Raw genomic sequence first — 17698 nt, 5'->3', positions numbered from 1 at the left:
GTAGAGTAAAAAAAAGTATAAACCTCGGGTATGAAAAGGATTTCTTAAACAGGACATGAAAAGCACATAACAGGAGAAAGTTGTAATCTATATTAATCAAATATAAAATTTACCTGCTCTTCTAAAGTCACCATTAAGCAAAGGAAAAGGGGAGCCTTGGACTGGGTACAAATAATTACAATCTGGCAAAGGATTTGTACTTAGAATATATAAAGAATATTACAATAAAATAACAAGATAATAAGTGACTTTTAATAGTGCACAAAATATTTCAAATGATACTCCACAAAAGAAAATATGCAAGTGCTCTCTTCGGCAGCACATATACTAAAATAGGTACGATACAGAGAAGAGTAGCATGGCCCCTGTGCAAGGATGACACTCAAATTCATGAAGCATTCCATATTTTTATGAATTAAAAAGTCTTATAAATGAGGTGCAAAATAAAATGGAGGTGGCCACAGCACGGATTGAAGAGGCAGAGGAGAGAACAAGAGAATTAGAAGATAAAATTGTGGAAAAAGAGGAAGCTGAGGAAAAGAGAGATAAAAACAATCCAGGATCACGAGGGAAGATTTAGAGAACTAAATGATGCAATCAAACAGAACAATATTTGTGTCACAGGAATTCCAGAAAAACAAGAGAGATAGAAAGGGGCTGAAGGTATACTTGAACAAATGATAGCTGAGAACTTCCCAGATCTGGGGAAGGAAACAGGCATTGAAATCCAAGAGGCACAGAGAACTCCCTTCAGATGTAACTTGAATTAATCTTCTGCATGACATATTTTAGTGAAACTGGCAAAATACAAGGATAGAGAAAGAATTCTGAAAGGAGGTAGAAGTGAAGAAACAATGGCCCTGAATGATACATTGGGCCAGATGGACTTGACAGATATATTTAGAACTCTGCATCCCAAAGCAACAGAATATACTTTCTTCTTGAGTGCACAGGGAACATTCTTCTAGATAGATCACATACTGGGTCACAAAACAGCCCTTAATAAATGTAAAATAATTGAGATCATACAATGCACATTTTCAGACCACAATGATATGAAACTTGAAATCAACCACAGGAAAAAGACTAGGAAACCTCCAAATGCATGGAGGTTAAAGAACATCCTACTAAGGAATGAATGGAATAGCTTGAGAAGGATAGGTATTATCTCTGCTTTAAACGTCTGGTAGAACTCCCCTGGGAAGCCATCTGGTCCTGGACTCTTATTTGTTGGGAGATTTTTGTTGACTGATTCAATTTCTTCGCTGGTTATGGGTCTGTTCAAGCTTTCTATTTCCCCCTGATTGAGTTTTGGAAGTGTGTGGGTGTTTAGGAATGTGTTCATTTCTTCCAGGTTATCCAGTTTGTTGGCATATAATTTTTCATAGTATTCCCTAATAATTGCTTGTATCTCTGAGAGATTGGTTGTAATAATTCCATTTTCATTCATGATTTTATCTATTTGGGTCATCTCCCTCTTCTTTTTGAGAAGCCTGGCTAGAGGTTTGTCAATTTTGTTTATTTTTTCAAAAAACCAACTCTTGGTTTCGTTGATCTGCTCTACAGTTTTTTTAGATTCTATATTGTTTATTTCTGCTCTGATCTTTATTATTTCTCTTCTTCTGCTGGGTTTAGGCTGCCTTTGCTGTTCTGCTTCTATTTCCTTTAGGTGTGCTGTTCGATTTTGTATTTGGGATTTTTCTTGTGTCCGGAGATAGGCCTGGATTGCAATGTATTTTCCTCTCAGGACTGCCTTCGCTGCATCCCAAAGCATTTGGATTGTTGTATTTTCATTTTCATTTGTTTCCATATATTTTTTAATTTCTTCTCTAATTGCCTGGTTGACCCACTCATTCTTTGGTAGGGTGTTCTTTAACCTCCATGCTTTTGGAGGTTTTCCAGACTTTTTCCTGTGGTCGATTTCAAGCTTCATAGCATTGTGGTCTGAAAGTATGCATGGTATAATTTCAATTCTTGTATACTTATGAAGGGCTGTTTTGTGACCCAGTATATGATCTATCTTGGAGAATGTTCCACGTGCACTCGAGAAGAAGGTATATTCTGTTGCTTTGGGATGCAGAGTTCTAAATATATCTGTCAAGTCCATCTGATCCAATGTCTCATTCAGGGCCCTTGTTTCTTTATTGACCGTGTGTCTAGATGATCTATCCATTTCTGTAAGTGGAGTGTTAAAGTCCCCTGCAATTACCACATTCTTATCAATAAGGTTGCTTATGTTTATGAGTAATTGTTTTATATATTTGGGGGCTCTGGTATTCGGCGCATAGACATTTATAATTGTTAGCTCTTCCTGATGGATAGACCCTGTAATTATTATATAATGCCCTTCTTCATCTCTTGTTACAGTCTTTAATTTAAAGTCTAGTTTGTCTGATAGAAGTATGGCTACTCCAGCTTTCTTTTGGCTTCCAGTAGCATGATAAATAGTTCTCCATCCTCTCACTCTCAATCTGAAGGTGTCCTCAGGTCTAAAATGAGTCTCTTGTAGACAGGAAATAGATGGGTCTTGTTTTTTTATCCATTCTGATACCCTATGTCTTTTGGTTGGCGCATTTAGTCCATTTACATTCAGTGTTATTATAGAAAGATATGAATTTAGCGTCATTGTGATGTCTGTATGTTTTATGCTTGTAGCGATGTCTCTGGTACTTTGTCTCACAGGATCCCCCTTAGGCTCTCTTGTAGGGCTGGTTTAGTGGTGACAAATTCCTTCAGTTTTTATTTGTTTGGGAAGACCTTTATCTCTCCTATTCTAAATGACAGACTTGCTGGATAAAGGATTCTCAGCTGCATATTTTTTCTGTTCATCCCATTGAAGATCTCCTGCCATGCCTTTCTGGCCTGCCAAGTTTCAGAAGAGAGATCAGTCACGAGTCTTATAGGTCTCCCTTTATATGTGAGGGCACGTTTATCCCTTGCTGCTTTCAGAATTTTCTCTTTATCCTTGTATTTTGCCAGTTTCACTATGATATGTCGTGCAGAAGATCAATTCAAGTTACGTCTGAAGGGAGTTCCCTGTGCCTCTTGTATTTCAATGCCTCTTTCCTTCCCCAGTTCAGGGAAGTTCTTAGCTATTATTTCTTCAAGTACACCTTCAGCACCTTTCCCTCTCTCTTCCTCCTCTGGGATACCAATTATGCGTAGATCATTTCTCTTTAGTGCATCACTTAGTTCTCTAATTTTCCCCTCATACTCCTGGATTTTTTAATCTCTCTTTTTCTCAGCTTCCTCTTTTTCCATAATTTTATCTTCTAGTTCACCTATTCTTTCCTCTGCCTCTTCAATCTGAGCCATGGTTGTTTCCATTTTATTTTGCAGCTCGTTTATAGCATTTTTTAGTTCCTCCTGACTATTCCTTAGTCCCTTGATCTCTGTAGCAAGAGATTCTCTGCTGTTCTCTATACTGTTTTCAAGCCCAACAATTAATTTTATGACTATTATTCTATATTCACTTTCTGTTACATTGCTTAAATCCTTTTTGATCAGTTCATTAGCTGTTGTTATTTCCTGGAGATTCTTTTGAGGGGAATTCTTCCGTTTGGTCATTTTGGATAGTCCCTGGAGTGGTGCGGACCTGCAGGGCACTTCCCCTGTGCTGTCTTGAATAACTTGCATTGGTGGGCGGGGCCGCAGTCAGACTGGTGTGTACCTTCTCTTCCCCTCTCCTAGGGGCAGGATTCACTGCGGGGTGGCGTGGCCCGTCTGGGCTACTTGCACACTGCCAGGCTTGTGGTGCTGGGGATCTGGCATATTAGCTGGGGTGGATGCAAGGTGCACGGGGGCTGGAGGGGTAGGCTTAGCTCACTTCTCCTTTGGTGATCCACTTCGGGAGGGGCCTTGTGGCAGAGGGAGGCAGGCAGACCCGTCAGAGGGATGGATCCGCAGAAGCACAGCGTTGGGTGTTTGCACGGTGCAAGCAAGTTCCGTGGCAGGAACTGGTTCCCTTTGGGATTTTGGCTGGGGGATGGGTGAGGGAGATGGTGCTGGCAAGGGCCTTTGTTCCCTGCCAAGCTGAGCTCTGTCATCTGGGGCTCAACAACTCTCCCTCCCGTTGTCCGCCAGCCCTCCCATTCTCCAGCAGAGCTGTTAGCTTATAACCTTCCAGATGTCAAGTCCTGCTTGCTGTCAGAACACACTCCATTCGGCCCCTCCGCTTTTGCAAGCCAGACTCCGGGGCTCTGCTTGGCCGGCAGGCCGCCCCTCCACCCCGGCTCCCTCCCGCCAGTCCGTGTAGGGCGCACCGCCTCACCGCCCTTCCTACCTGCTTCTGTGGGCCTCTCATCTGCACTTGGCTCTGGAGATGCCATTCTGCTAGTCTTCTGGAGGTTTTCTGGGTTTAGGCAGGTGTAGGTGGAATCTACATGACCAGCAGGACGTGGTGATCCCAGCGTCCTCTTATGCCGCCATCTTCCCTAGAATCCTATGATATGCTCTTCTGCCAAAATCACACCCAGGCTTTCAGTAAATAAGCACTGGCAGTTCTTGGAGCTGCACGTCAGACTCCGTGATTTTCTCCTGGTGCCTCATGTGACCCAGCCACTTGAGAAGGACTAGCTAGATCATTTCTAGCTATTTTTAGTTCCTTCTGACACTGACCTAAGCTGTTCACTGAGGAGGCTGTAGGAGATGGGAAGGGCTGTATTAACTTCCTCAAAATGACTTCTCAGGCAGCTGACTCCCTGCAGCTTTGCGACAAGACTGAAAATAAGAAATCATATGTGCATCGTTTTCCAGGTGGGGAAGTAAGGAACAAGCAATCTGGACTGCCCGCCAACAATCCAGATGGTCACCTGGGCTGGCTGAAGTACTCAGTAGGATGTAGGGGAAGTGATTTCTTTAAATCTTGATGGTAAAGATATGAATTGTCATATAACTTTGAAAAACTGGCATCTAATGAAATTTACCACTCTTCGTCAATCCCCCTGTTCCATTCCTGAGACTTGAAGCTCTGAGGACCTACCCACTGGCCCAGGGGCACCCCAGCACCCTGAGTGCTCCACCCACACTTTCCCTAACTCCGAAGCCAGCTCCTATGTGTACTCTAGAGTGCTGTGGCAAGAATCCAGCATCCGGCTAGCTCTCAGAAAAACAGACCTACTAAGGAATGAATGGATCAACCAGGCAATTAGAGAAGAAATTTATATATATATATGGAAAAATTTATATATATATATATATGGAAAAAATGAAAATGAAAATACAATAATCCAAATGCTTTGGGAGACAGCAAAGGCAGTCCTGAGAGGAAAATACATTTAATCCAGGCTTATCTCAAGAAACAAAAAACAATCCCAAATACAAAATCTAATAGCACACCTAAAGGAACTAGAAGCAGAACAACAAAGACACCCAAAACCCAGCAGAAATAAACAATATAGAAGCCAAAAAAAAAATACAAAAACAAAAGACAGTAGAGAAGATCAATAAAATCAAGAGTTTGTTTTTTTGAAAAAATAAACAAAATTGACAAACCTCTAGCCAGACTTTTCAAAAAGAAAAGAGAGAGGACTCAAATAGATAAAATCAGAAATGAAAATGGAATTATTACAACTAATCCCTCAGAAATACAAGCAATTATCAGGGAATACTATGAAAAATTATATGCCAACAAACTGGACAACCTGGAAGAAATGAACAAACTCCTAAGCACCCACAGACTTCCAAAACTCAAACAGGAAGTAATAGAAAACTTGAATAGACCCATAACCAGCAAAGAAATCGAATCAGTTATCAAAAATCTCCCAGCAAATAAGAGTCCTGGACCAGATGGATTCCCTGGGGAATTCTACCAGACATTTAAGGTGTGATAATACCTATCCTTCTCAAGCTGTTCCAAAAAATAGAAAGGGAAGGAAAACTTTCAGACTCATTCTATAAAGCCAGCATTACCTTGATTCCCAAACCAGAGACCCAGGAACAAAAAAAAAAAAAAAAAAAAAGAACTACAGGCCAATATCCCTGATGAATATGGATGCAAAAATTCTCAACAAGATACTAACAAATCGAATTCAGCAGCATATAAAAAGAATTATTCACCATGATTAAGTGAGATTCATTCCTGGCTATAAGACTGGTTCAATATTCACAAATCAATCAATGTGATACATTGCATTAATAAAAGAAAAGATAAGAACCATATGATCCTGTCAGTCGATGCAGAAATAGTATTTGACAAAATACAGCATCCATTCTTAATCAAAACCCTTGAAAAGTTGGGATAAAAGGAACATAGTTAAACATCATAGAAGCCATTTATGACAAGCCCACAGCTAATATGATCCTCAATGGGGAAAAACTGAGAGCTTTCCCCCTGAGATCAGGAACATGACAGGGATGTCCACTCTCACCGCTGTTGTTTAACATAATGTTGAAAGTCCTAGCATCAGCAATCAGACAACAAAAGGAAATCAAAACCATCAAAATTGGCAAAGATGAAGTGAAACTTTCACTTTTTTGCAGATGACATGATACTCTACATGGAAAACCCGACAGACTCCAACAAGTCTGCTAGAACTGGTTCATGAATTCAGCAAAGTCACAGGATACAAAATTAATGTACAGGAATCTGTTGCATTTTTATACACCAATAATGAAGCAACAGAAAGAGAAATAAAGAAACTGATTCCATTCACAATTGCACCAAGAATCATAAAATACCTAGGAATAAACCTAACCAAAGATGTAAAAGATCTATATGCTGAAAAATATAGAAAACTTATGAAGGAATTTGAAGAAAATACAAAGTAATGGAAAAATATTCCTTGTTCATGGACTGGAAGAATAAGTATTGTTAAAATGTCAATACTACTCAAAACAATCCTCACATTCAATGCAATCCCAATCAAAATTGCACCAGCAGTCTTCTCGAAGCTAGAACAAGCAATCCTAAAATTTGTATGGAACTACAAAAGACCCAGAATAGCCAAGGTAATATCGAAGAAGAAAACCAAAGTTGAAGGCATCACAATCCCAGACTTTAGCCTCTACTACCAAGCTGTTATCATTAAGACAGCATGGTATTGGCATAAAAACAGACACATAGACCAATGGAATAGAATAGAGAACCCAGAATCGGACCCACAGATGTATGGCCAACTTATCTTTGACAAAGCAGGAAAGAATATCCAATGGAAAAAAGACAATCTCTTTAACAAATGGTCCTGGGAGAAATGGACAGTAACATGCAGAAGAATGAAACTAGACCACTTTCTTACACCATGCACAAAAGTAAACTCAAAATGGATGAAGGATCTGAATGTGAGAAAGGAAACCATCAAAATCCTAGAGGAGAAAGCCGGAAAAAACTTCTTTGACCTCAGCCGAAGCAATTTCTTACTCAACACATATCCAAAGGAAAGGTATTTAAAAGCAAAAATGAACTATTGGGACCTCATCAAGATAAAAAGATTCTGCACTGCAAAGGAAACAATCAACAAAACTAAAAGGCAACTGATGGAATAGAAAAATATATTTGCAAATGACATATCGGACAAGGGGCTAGTATCCATAATCTATAAAGAACCCACCAAACTCCACACCCAAAAAACAAATAATCCGGTGAAGAAATGGGCAGAAGACATGAATGGACACTTTTCTAAAGAAGACATCAAGGTTGCCAACAGACACATGAAACGAAGCTCAACGTCACTCCTCATCAGGGAAATACAAATCAAACCCACACTGAGATACCACTGCATCCCAGTTAGAGTGGCTAAAATTAATAAATCAGGAGACTATAGATGTTGGCGAGGATGTGGAGAAATGAGAACCCTCTTGCACTGTTGGTGGGAATGCCAACTGGTGCAACCACTCTGGAAAACAGTGTGGAGGTTCCTCAAAAGATTAAAAATAGATCTATCCTATGACCCAACAATAGCACTGCTAGGAATTTACCCAAGGGATCCAGGAATGCTGATGCATAGGGACACTTGTACCCAATGTTTATAGCAGCACTTTCAACAATAGCCAAATTATGGAAAGAGCCTAAATGTCCATCAACTGACGAATGGATAAAGAAGATGTGGTTTATATATACAATGGAATACTACTTGGCAATGAGAAAGAATGAAATCTGACCATTTTTAGCAACGTGGGTGGAACTAGAGGGTATTATGTTAAGTGAAATAAGTCAGGCAGAGAAAGACAGATACCATATTTTTTCACTCATATGTGGATCCTGAGAAACTTAACAGAGCCCCTGGGGGAGGGTAAAGGGGGGAAAAAGTTAGAGAGAGGGAGAGAGGCAAAACATAAGAGACTCTCAGATACTGAGAACAAACTGAGGATTGATGGGGGATAGGGGAGAGAGAAAAATGGATGATGGGCACTGAGGAGGGCACCTGTTTGGATGAGCACTGGGTGTTGTATGGAAACCAATTTGACAATAAATTATATTTAATATAAAAAAATAAAATGCACAAACGTCCAAATTAACACATGAAAAGATGCTCATCATTAAAATGTAAATTAAAACTACAATGAGATTGTACTGCATACCCATTAGAATAGCCAATATTAAAAGACCTGCCAAATCGAGTGTTGGCAAGTTAGTGGAACAACTAGAGTTCTCATTCATTGCTTTTGACAGTGTAAGATAGTACAACCATTTTGGAAAATAGTTTGGCGATACCTTATGTAATTGACCATATACTCATATATAGTAGACACAGGTGGGTCACTCAGATTTCTTGTCACTCAGATTTCCTTCCAAGAAAGTATACACTGCCCTATTGTACAGAATGTGCTTAAAGGATACTTTCCACCTGTTCCTCTCTGCAGTGGCCTGCCTTAGCTTTCAGTCTGAGATCATGCTATTATCAGTGTGGCCACCAAACAGTAAGCAAGGAGATAATATGAGACTTCTATGCAACACGAGATTCCTTTAATTGCTGATCTTTGATCTGGAGCTCCCTGTTGGGAGATCCGAGACATTTCCAGGTCTGGATTACTGTCTGATTTCTTCCCCTACCCAATTCTACTTCACACCTTTTATTTCTCACAGGTGTTACTCCTCAACAAAAGTTTAGCACTCCTAAATCCCTCTCAGTGTCTGCTTCCCAGAAAACTCAACCTATGACAGTTGGCCCTAAGAGTGGGGTAAGAAAGCAAGCTGTAAAATGGGTTTGAGAGAGTGGATTATCTATGAATTATCTGGGAATGAAGACTTCATACCTTGGGGCAGGTGGTGTGAAGACAGCTCCTGGCACTGGATGGCACTCCAGTTATTAAAACTTTCATCCATTTTGAGCTGGGATAATGCTGATGGAGGATAATGTACTAGTGGGTATGATAATACATATAGAAATAATGGAATTGCCTTGATGGTATATAAGGTTATAATTAAAAGCTGATGATAATTAGCAAACAATAGATAACTAAGAATGAGAGTCAGAGAGTTCCTTTTGTAGCATACAGAGAGGCTTTCATTGTATGCAGGGAATGAACGTAAAACACCGGAAGATCAAGAGCTGAATACTCAGTCAACACCAGAAGTTTTATTCCAAAATCATGGCCCTAATTTGGAAAATCAGGGATCTTAACATGCAGGATGAGAATATCTAGGTGGATGACCCCAAAATATTTATTTCCTATATTTTTTCTAAACATTCTGGCCCTATGGAAGTTTCCCATCCTTGCCTATTAGTGGTAGTACCCTACCTATGCAGAAAAATAATGCACAATTATTTCAGCCAAAAAGCAAACGCAACCACCACTTCTCCCAGCTGCCATCCCTATAACTCTAACAACCAGGGTTAAGTCAATGTATAACCCATCCAAGGGCAAGCTGTGCCTGATAAAGGAGAAAAAGGACTCTACACCAAAGATCCTCTCTTTCTCAGAGAAATCAAACAGTGATAATACATGATTAATTTTATCCCCAGATATTTACCAAAGAGGATTAATGACTGGGTTCTATGAGAAGCAGACATCAACATGGGATAATACATACAAGAGATTTGTTGGAAGAAACACATGTTAAAGGTAAAGGGTCATTATGAGCTGAGAGCCTTCAGAGCACGCTACAAGTCTAACAGCTGTGAAAAAAGAGAATGAAGAAAAGATTCTATAGTAATAATCTCATGCTGTAGTTTTGAGAAAATCTCTGCCCCACTGATGGGATACCCAAAAAAAGTATGGCTTGTGAGAAGAGTCCTATGTTGGGTGAAAATGGCTTGGCTTAGGGCTTAGTCACTGGCTAGTAACAGCCTGGTGGAAGTGTGATATGGATGTGACTGCCCCTACAGCCCATATGAGGTGTGACGGCTGGAGATTGTCTGTCAACTGTCTCCCTGGAGCAAGCTATCTTAAAATGATCCTATTTTGAAACAATCCAAATTTCCATCAATCAAATGGTTAAACAAATGTGGCATATTCTTATGATGAAATAGTGTTCATGAATAAAATGAGACAAACTATGTGCAACAACTTGGATGAATCTCAAAACTTTTGCCATGAATGAAGTCAAAGAGAGAAGATGGAACACTATATAATTTCATTTATATAAAGTTCTAGAACAAACAAAACTCATGTATAGTGATAAAAATTTGATTAGTAGTTACCTGTGCCAAGGATTTCAGGGGAATTGGTTATAAAGGGTCAGAAGAGAATTTTTGGTGCGTGTTGAAATCTTCATTATCAGAAGTGAGGCTATGATTACATGGAAATATGTATTAGGTAAACTTATCAAATTGTACTCTAAAAATGGTTGTATTCATTTGTATAAATTATAGATCTATGAAACAGATTTTAAAATATTTGGCTACCTAAATAATCCTATATTAAGAACACCCCTTATTTTTCTATATCAACTAACTAATACAATTCAATTCAGTTCAATAAATATCCAAGAAGGGCTACGAGGCCATACTTCCTATATGGCAATACTTTTTTTAAAAAGCTTTTAAACTATATATATATATATATATATATATATATATATATAGTTATATAGTTATATAGTTATATATACACATATTCACTTGTTCTTTGATTCACAGATACCGCTTTATTTTTCAGTTACCACACCATTAAAGGGCCAATCATCTATTACTCATTAGTGTATATATATATATATATATATATATATATATATATAGTAAAAAACCAGGAAACCCATCAGTTTACATACTGAGCTTGAGTATGATTCCAAACAGAAAATTAAATCTGATAATATCCTAAAATGTATATAATTGTTTTGCTTCTCAATCCTACAATTTAAGTGACCCACTACATAATAATATTAATAATAATAATAATACTTTACCATAAGTTAATGAAACTCTATTCTCCTTCTGAGTTATTCATTAATAATACAAAACTCTTCTGAAATTATGTTTCATCAGCTATTTCCAAGATTCTTTAATGCACTGAAGAGGGTTACAAAGTTAATAGAAATAAAATGGATTTTCACAGGAGATTTGAAGATAGTTAAAGCCATTGATTAGAAAGACAATTGTGTGTTAAAATGCCCCAGAGACGTTAGGAATGGTTGCCTTTGTATGCATATGTCAAGAAGGCAAGCACCCAAAAGATGAATGATAATAAGTGGAAAATACAGATCAATACACCTGGAATTAAAAAAAAAGGCAATTTAAAAATGAATTTCAGAGTAAATAGAAATCAAGTGATTTATATAAATGAGGATGGTTTGTGTTATGCTTAGTTCTGTGAAGAAGCAAGTAATACAAGTATTAGAGCTCACATATAAAATGAAACAGAAAGAAAGAAAAAAGAGAGAGAAAGAGAAAGAAAAAGAAAGAAGGAAAGGAAGGAAGGAAGGAAGGAAGGAAGGAAGGAAGGAAGGAAGGAAGAGAGGGAGGGAGGGAGGGAGGGAGGGAGGGAGGGAGGGGAGGGAGGGATAGCCTCTTTCAGTACAAGTAACTCTAGTCAGTAAGGGCACCAGAATGTTAATATTCACTTGTTCCTTGATTCACAGATACTGCTTTATTTTTCAGTTACCACACCATTAAAGGGCCAGTCCTCTATTGCTCATTAGTAAGTGTAAGTCCCTTGTTTAATCTGGGATTTCAAGCTCATATAAGAATTTCCATTTACATTGACGTGACACTGAATTTCAATTTAATTGCCTCTGTATGTATGTGACAGTCTGAATGTTTGTATCCTTGCAAATTCATATGTTGAAACTTAATCCCCAAAGTGATAGTATTTGGAGATGGGAATTTTGGAGGTGATTAAGTGATGAGGGTGAAGCTCTCATGAATGGGATTAGTGACTTTATAAAAGATGCTCCAGAGAGCTCCCCAGTCCCTTGTGCCATGTGAGATTACAGAAAAAAAAAATTGGCTATAAATAAGGAAGTGAGCCCTCAGCAGACACTGGATATATCAACATCTTGATCATGGACACCACAGTCTCTAGAACTATGAGAAATAAATTTCTGTTGTTTACAAACCACCCATTCTATGATATTTTGTTATACCAGCTTGAATGGACTAACACACTATTTTTGGACATGGGATACTCTATTAGTCCAATAATAAGTATCAAATCATTATATTTTTCTTAGAAAATTCTAATTTAAGTGGCTTTTTTGTTGTCTTTGAAAATGATTCATTTAGTGTGGAGAGAATTGATATTTACTTATTTTATCCTTTAATGATATATATTTGATAAACATACTATCACTGATATGGAAAAAACACCCAGATCACATGATCTTCTTATTGCTACAGAGAATATTTTACCACATAAAATAGGGGTTGCTTGACCTCTAGAGAAAGAAAGTTCTTTTGTTTTTTCCTCATCTCTTTATTCTACTCCACAAAAAGTTATGCTAATAATATTTATTATATTCTAAAAGACTCACTGAACAAATTTTTTTTTCAGGTATGAAACTTCCTAAAAATAACTTGCTTTGTATTGCATGACCCCATCCTCTAGCTTTTGTCCTCCTAGTCCTAGAAAATTTGACTATTCATTTAACAAGTATTACAAAGCCTAAAACTTGTATCTGGATGTTGGGCTGGTTTTTCTTGTTTCTGTAGTAGTAATATTCTATTCCTTTATTTGTGACCACAACCTCCAAAACATTAAAGTCTGATGTGAGTGTTTTTTTTTTAACCTATATCATATAACTTTCCCTTCAGTGACCTTGCCAGAGAGAGGAATATTGGAGTCAAATCAAATTTCAGTTATTTCTGAATTTCACGACCTCATGCTATGAGAAAATAGCATTTTAATTCAACAGCATAATTATTCTCAATTGTCTACATCCTCAACAAAGTACTAAATTATAGAACTAAGGCCATGGGAAGACATGGACAGTTTTTTGCTTAGTATATAGTAGGAGAAGTAATATCATTGACTATTTATGAATAAGATCTTAGAGTTTCTTTCAGCTTAAATTTCTACTGAAGAACAAAAAAGAAAGAAGAAAGAAAGAAAGAAAGAAAGAAAGAAAGAAAGAAAGAAAGAAAGAGAAAGAAAGAAATCAGGATGCCTAAGTGAGTATAAAACAGAAATGCCAACATATGCAAAACCTTCAATATATTAAATGGGAAGAGAACGTGTTTTATAATTCTTGAATTACCTCTTTAATGTCTGAGAATTAAAAGTTTTGAAGGACTAGTGCAAGGGATGATTGATTAAGAGACTTCTTTGGAGAAAGTGGCTGTTATAGTTAGACATCCACACATTGCCTCACTCAAACCCACCACAGCTTTAGGGTAAGGACACATGATACCATCTTTGAAACCTAGTCATTAATGATCTTCAAGTGGGTTCCTAAAGCCCATTGAATTATATATCCTGCAGTTGGGATGCACAGATAATAGGTGCCAGCTTCCCACTGAAAAAAGCTGTGGCACCAATACTTGAACAGATTATGACCCTCTGCTAGAAATTCTAGGGCGCAATAGGAAGGTAGAGATAGGAGACTTCAGGAATATGATAAGTTTACCCCCACTCCCAGGGTTTGTTGGGTTAGGAATGCCTCAGTATTTTTCAACAATGAGCCATAGTTCATATGAGAGATGATATCATCATGAGATCTTCAAGAAAGCTGCCTGAAGGGTCTAGCAATTTCAGTCCAAAATCCAGCTGGAATTTACCATTGGTTACCTATAAGTAGAGGGAGGAGTCAAGCAACCACCCAGGATAGGGATGCATCACCCTGGAGTAATGAACTTCTGGCTGTGAAGTTTCAACAGGAAGCTTCCTAAGAACCCATAGAACACCAAGTCAGGTTACAAAGGTACTAGTTCAAGTAAAAACTGTACAAATGTCTTTGCTCTCCTTTCCTTCCTTTAATACTGATCAGGTCCAAAATAACATTTATGTGTTATGGAAGTAGGGGGAAAGGAAACCAGGAACTGTTCTAAGTGCAGGCTTCCAGGCTGAAGAAAGGAATATTTACTGTTAAATTAAGTTGACATTTAGAAAATAAGTGGAGGTATGTAATTCCATAATTAAGGATGTATTTGTGACTTAAGGTAATTAAACAGCTTTCTGTTTCCTGAAAATAAGCATCAAAGATATAGACATGTCAATGAGCAATAGGCTCTCTGTTCTGTTTCATTGATCCTCAGTGAATTGAGTTTGAAGGAATAACGGGATAAACAAAAATGCATGTTTGTTACAAGGCATACAGCATGATTGTCCAACACAGTAGTTATAGTTATTATGTGCCAGGAAATATACAAATATTATTTCATTTCTACTTTACACTAGTCCTATGTGGTAAGTATTACAATCTCTCTTTTACAAAGAAAAAAAAAAAACTAAATTCAAACATGGTAATCAAGTTGTCCAAGGACACTAAATAGCTAAGATGGAATTTGAGCCCAGGTAAATTTCTTTATCAAAACTATTTACACTGTCCTGTATAAAATAATGGCTTTCTAAAAACTCTAAACCTGCAGTGGATTACACCTTAAAGCAAAGTCTGCTATCACCAGAAAAAAAAATTCAATAAGATATCAATAATTATTATGCAGATAATTTCTTACATGCTAAGCTCCATAGTCATGTCATTCACTTTGATAATGCAAAGTAAAAAAAAAGTTTGCAAGAAAGACAGCATGTCAGAACCAAGTCATTAATGATCTGTGTATATCATTATCATTCTTAGAATGTTTAAGAATTATCATGTCTAGAATGTCTAAGAATTATCATCTGTGTATATCATTGCCTGTGTATATCATTATCACACAACAATCAGAGGAAAAAGCATAAAACAAATGAAAATATATTTTACAATCAATTGGGAATTCTGTATGTCCAAGTTTATATTTTATTAATGCCCCAAATATGATGAATCAGTATAATTTCTCAAGAGATGGCTTATTGGACTTTTATAAATGAGTAATTGTCTTTAATAGAAAATTACATTTTATTATGATTTTTGGCATAGTTAGTCCACACTTAAATGTGTTTACTTTAAATACTACATACTTATGGTATAGTAAAAATACAGATTCCAGAAAATTTATTACTACCATGAAGAAATTAGCAGTATTTAGACTCTGTTAAAAATAAATGAAAATTTCTATCTTTATCTGTCAGGGTCCATGTGGCAGTCATCTTTATGTGACCCGTAGCATTTCCCATTCTTTTTTTTTTTTTTTTTTGTCACAGTCTGGTACCTGCAAACTCTATCTCCCAAAATCCCTTACCAACTGTCTTCCCAGTATCTTTGAGCAATAGACGAGACTGATGAAAAAATGGAAAGCAGAAATTTAAAAAGTCAGTATATCACTCTCCCTTATCTTCATCCCACCTGATTCAGATGGGACTTCATGAGTGTGGGACCTGCTTGGTCACACAGATCATGCTCAGAAGTGTTCCATGGTTGCTTAATATTCTTCTATTGTCATCTTAAAGTTCCTAATATTTTTTTTCCCCGACCTTGTGTTTTATAAGTGAAGTCTGATGAAACAATGGAACATGCATATGAAGCAGAGGAGATAATTGCTATATGTGTGTCCACCACTCCCCGTCACCCCATTCACATATAGTGTCTATGATGCTCCAGTAGTATAAAAGTGAATTGGACTCACAATAAACAGGAGGTCAGCAAATGGATAGAAGGTCAACAATACTCTCAAGGTAAGTACAAGATAAGTATATATGAAAGCCTTCTACCTCTATATGTATTGGTATAATGTACACGTGTCAAGAAGTACAATAAAAACAATTGAGTTTGTTTCATGCGGTGTTTCCACTGTTTTTTTCTTTATTGGATTATAATTGACATACAATATTATATTAGTTTCAGGTGTACGACATAGTGATTCGACCTTTGTATACATTGCAAAATGATCACTGCAATAAGTCTAGTTACCATCTGTCATCCTACAAAGTTAACACACTATTATTGATTATATTTCCCATGCTATACATTAAAACCTGATGATTTATTTATTTTACAGCTAGAAGTTTGTACTTCTTGATTCCCTTTACCTGTTTTGCTCCCCCAACCCTCCTCCGCTATGGCAACCACTAGTCTGTTCTTTGTACCAATAGTCTGAGTTTGGTTTGATTCGTTTTGTTTTGTTTTGTTTTGTTTTGTATCTAGATTAGAGGTGTAAGTATAATTGTGCATTATTTCTCTTTGTATAACTTCTTTCACTGAGCACAATACTTTCAAGTTCTATTCATGTTGTCATAAATAAGAAGAGTTCCTTTTTTTTATGGCTAAGTCACATTCTATTATGTTTGTATGTGTGTATATATGTATGTGTCTATCCATTAATCAGTTGATAGATATTTAGGTTGTTTCCATATCTTGGCTGTTGTAAGTAATGCTCCAATGAACATAAAGACTCATATACCTTTTCAAATTACTGTTTGTGTTTTCTTCAGGTAGATACCCAGTAGTGGAGTTGCTGGATCATATACTGGTTCTATTTTTAATTTTTTGAGAAACCTCTATACCATTTTCCATAGTAGCAGTGTCAATCTAAATTCCGATCAACAGTGCATGAGATTTACTTTTTTTTCCACATCTTTGCCAACACTTGTTATTTCTTGTCTCTTGGAAGAGAGCCATTCTGACATGTATGAGGTGATATCTCATTGTGGTTTTGATTTACATTTGAACATCTTATCATGTACCTGCTACTTGTATGTATGTCCTCTTTAGAAAAATAAATCCACTGCCCATTTTTTAATCAGATTATTTTATTTTTTGTGTGTTAGAGTTGAATGAGTTATTTACATGCTTCAGATATTAAACCCTCATTGGATATATGATTTGCAAATACCTTCTCCCATTCATTAAGTTGCCTTTTGGTTTTGTTGATGATTTCCTTTACTGTGCAGAGTTTTTATTTTGATGTAGTCCCAATTGCTTATTTTTGTTTTTGTTTCCCTTGCATTTGGAGTCAGATGAAAAAAAATCAGCAAGTCAATGAGCTTACTGGCTATGTTTTTTTCTAGGGGTTCTATGGTTTCAGGTGTTCCATTCAAGTCTTTAATCCATTTGAGTTAATTTTTGTGCTTGGTGTAAGATAGTGGTCCAGTTTCATTCTTTTGCAGGTAGTTCATTCTCCTCAACACCGTTTATTGAAGAGACTGTTTTTTCCCATTGTACATCACTGCCTCCTTTGTCAAAAACCAATTGACTGTACGTAAATGGATTTATTTCTGGGCTCTTTGTCTTGTTTCATTGATCTATGTGTCTGTTTTTGTGCCAGTGCTATCCTAATTTGATTACTAT

The 17698-nt window shown here is 37.1% G+C and overlaps 1 non-coding gene across 1 annotated transcript; it reads left to right on the top strand.

Moving 5' to 3' along the window:
* Positions 1-303: 303 nt before the first annotated feature.
* LOC113593816 (U6 spliceosomal RNA) lies at positions 304-410 on the top strand. Its single transcript, XR_003414180.1, has one exon. It is a non-coding gene; the product is annotated as a U6 spliceosomal RNA (small nuclear RNA).
* The last annotated feature ends 17288 nt before the right edge of the window (positions 411-17698 follow it).

This window comes from Acinonyx jubatus, chromosome D1, assembly GCF_027475565.1.
Source record: "Acinonyx jubatus isolate Ajub_Pintada_27869175 chromosome D1, VMU_Ajub_asm_v1.0, whole genome shotgun sequence".
NCBI classification, from domain to species: domain Eukaryota; kingdom Metazoa; phylum Chordata; class Mammalia; order Carnivora; family Felidae; genus Acinonyx; species Acinonyx jubatus.
This window is presented reverse-complemented; position numbering and strand designations above follow the sequence as displayed.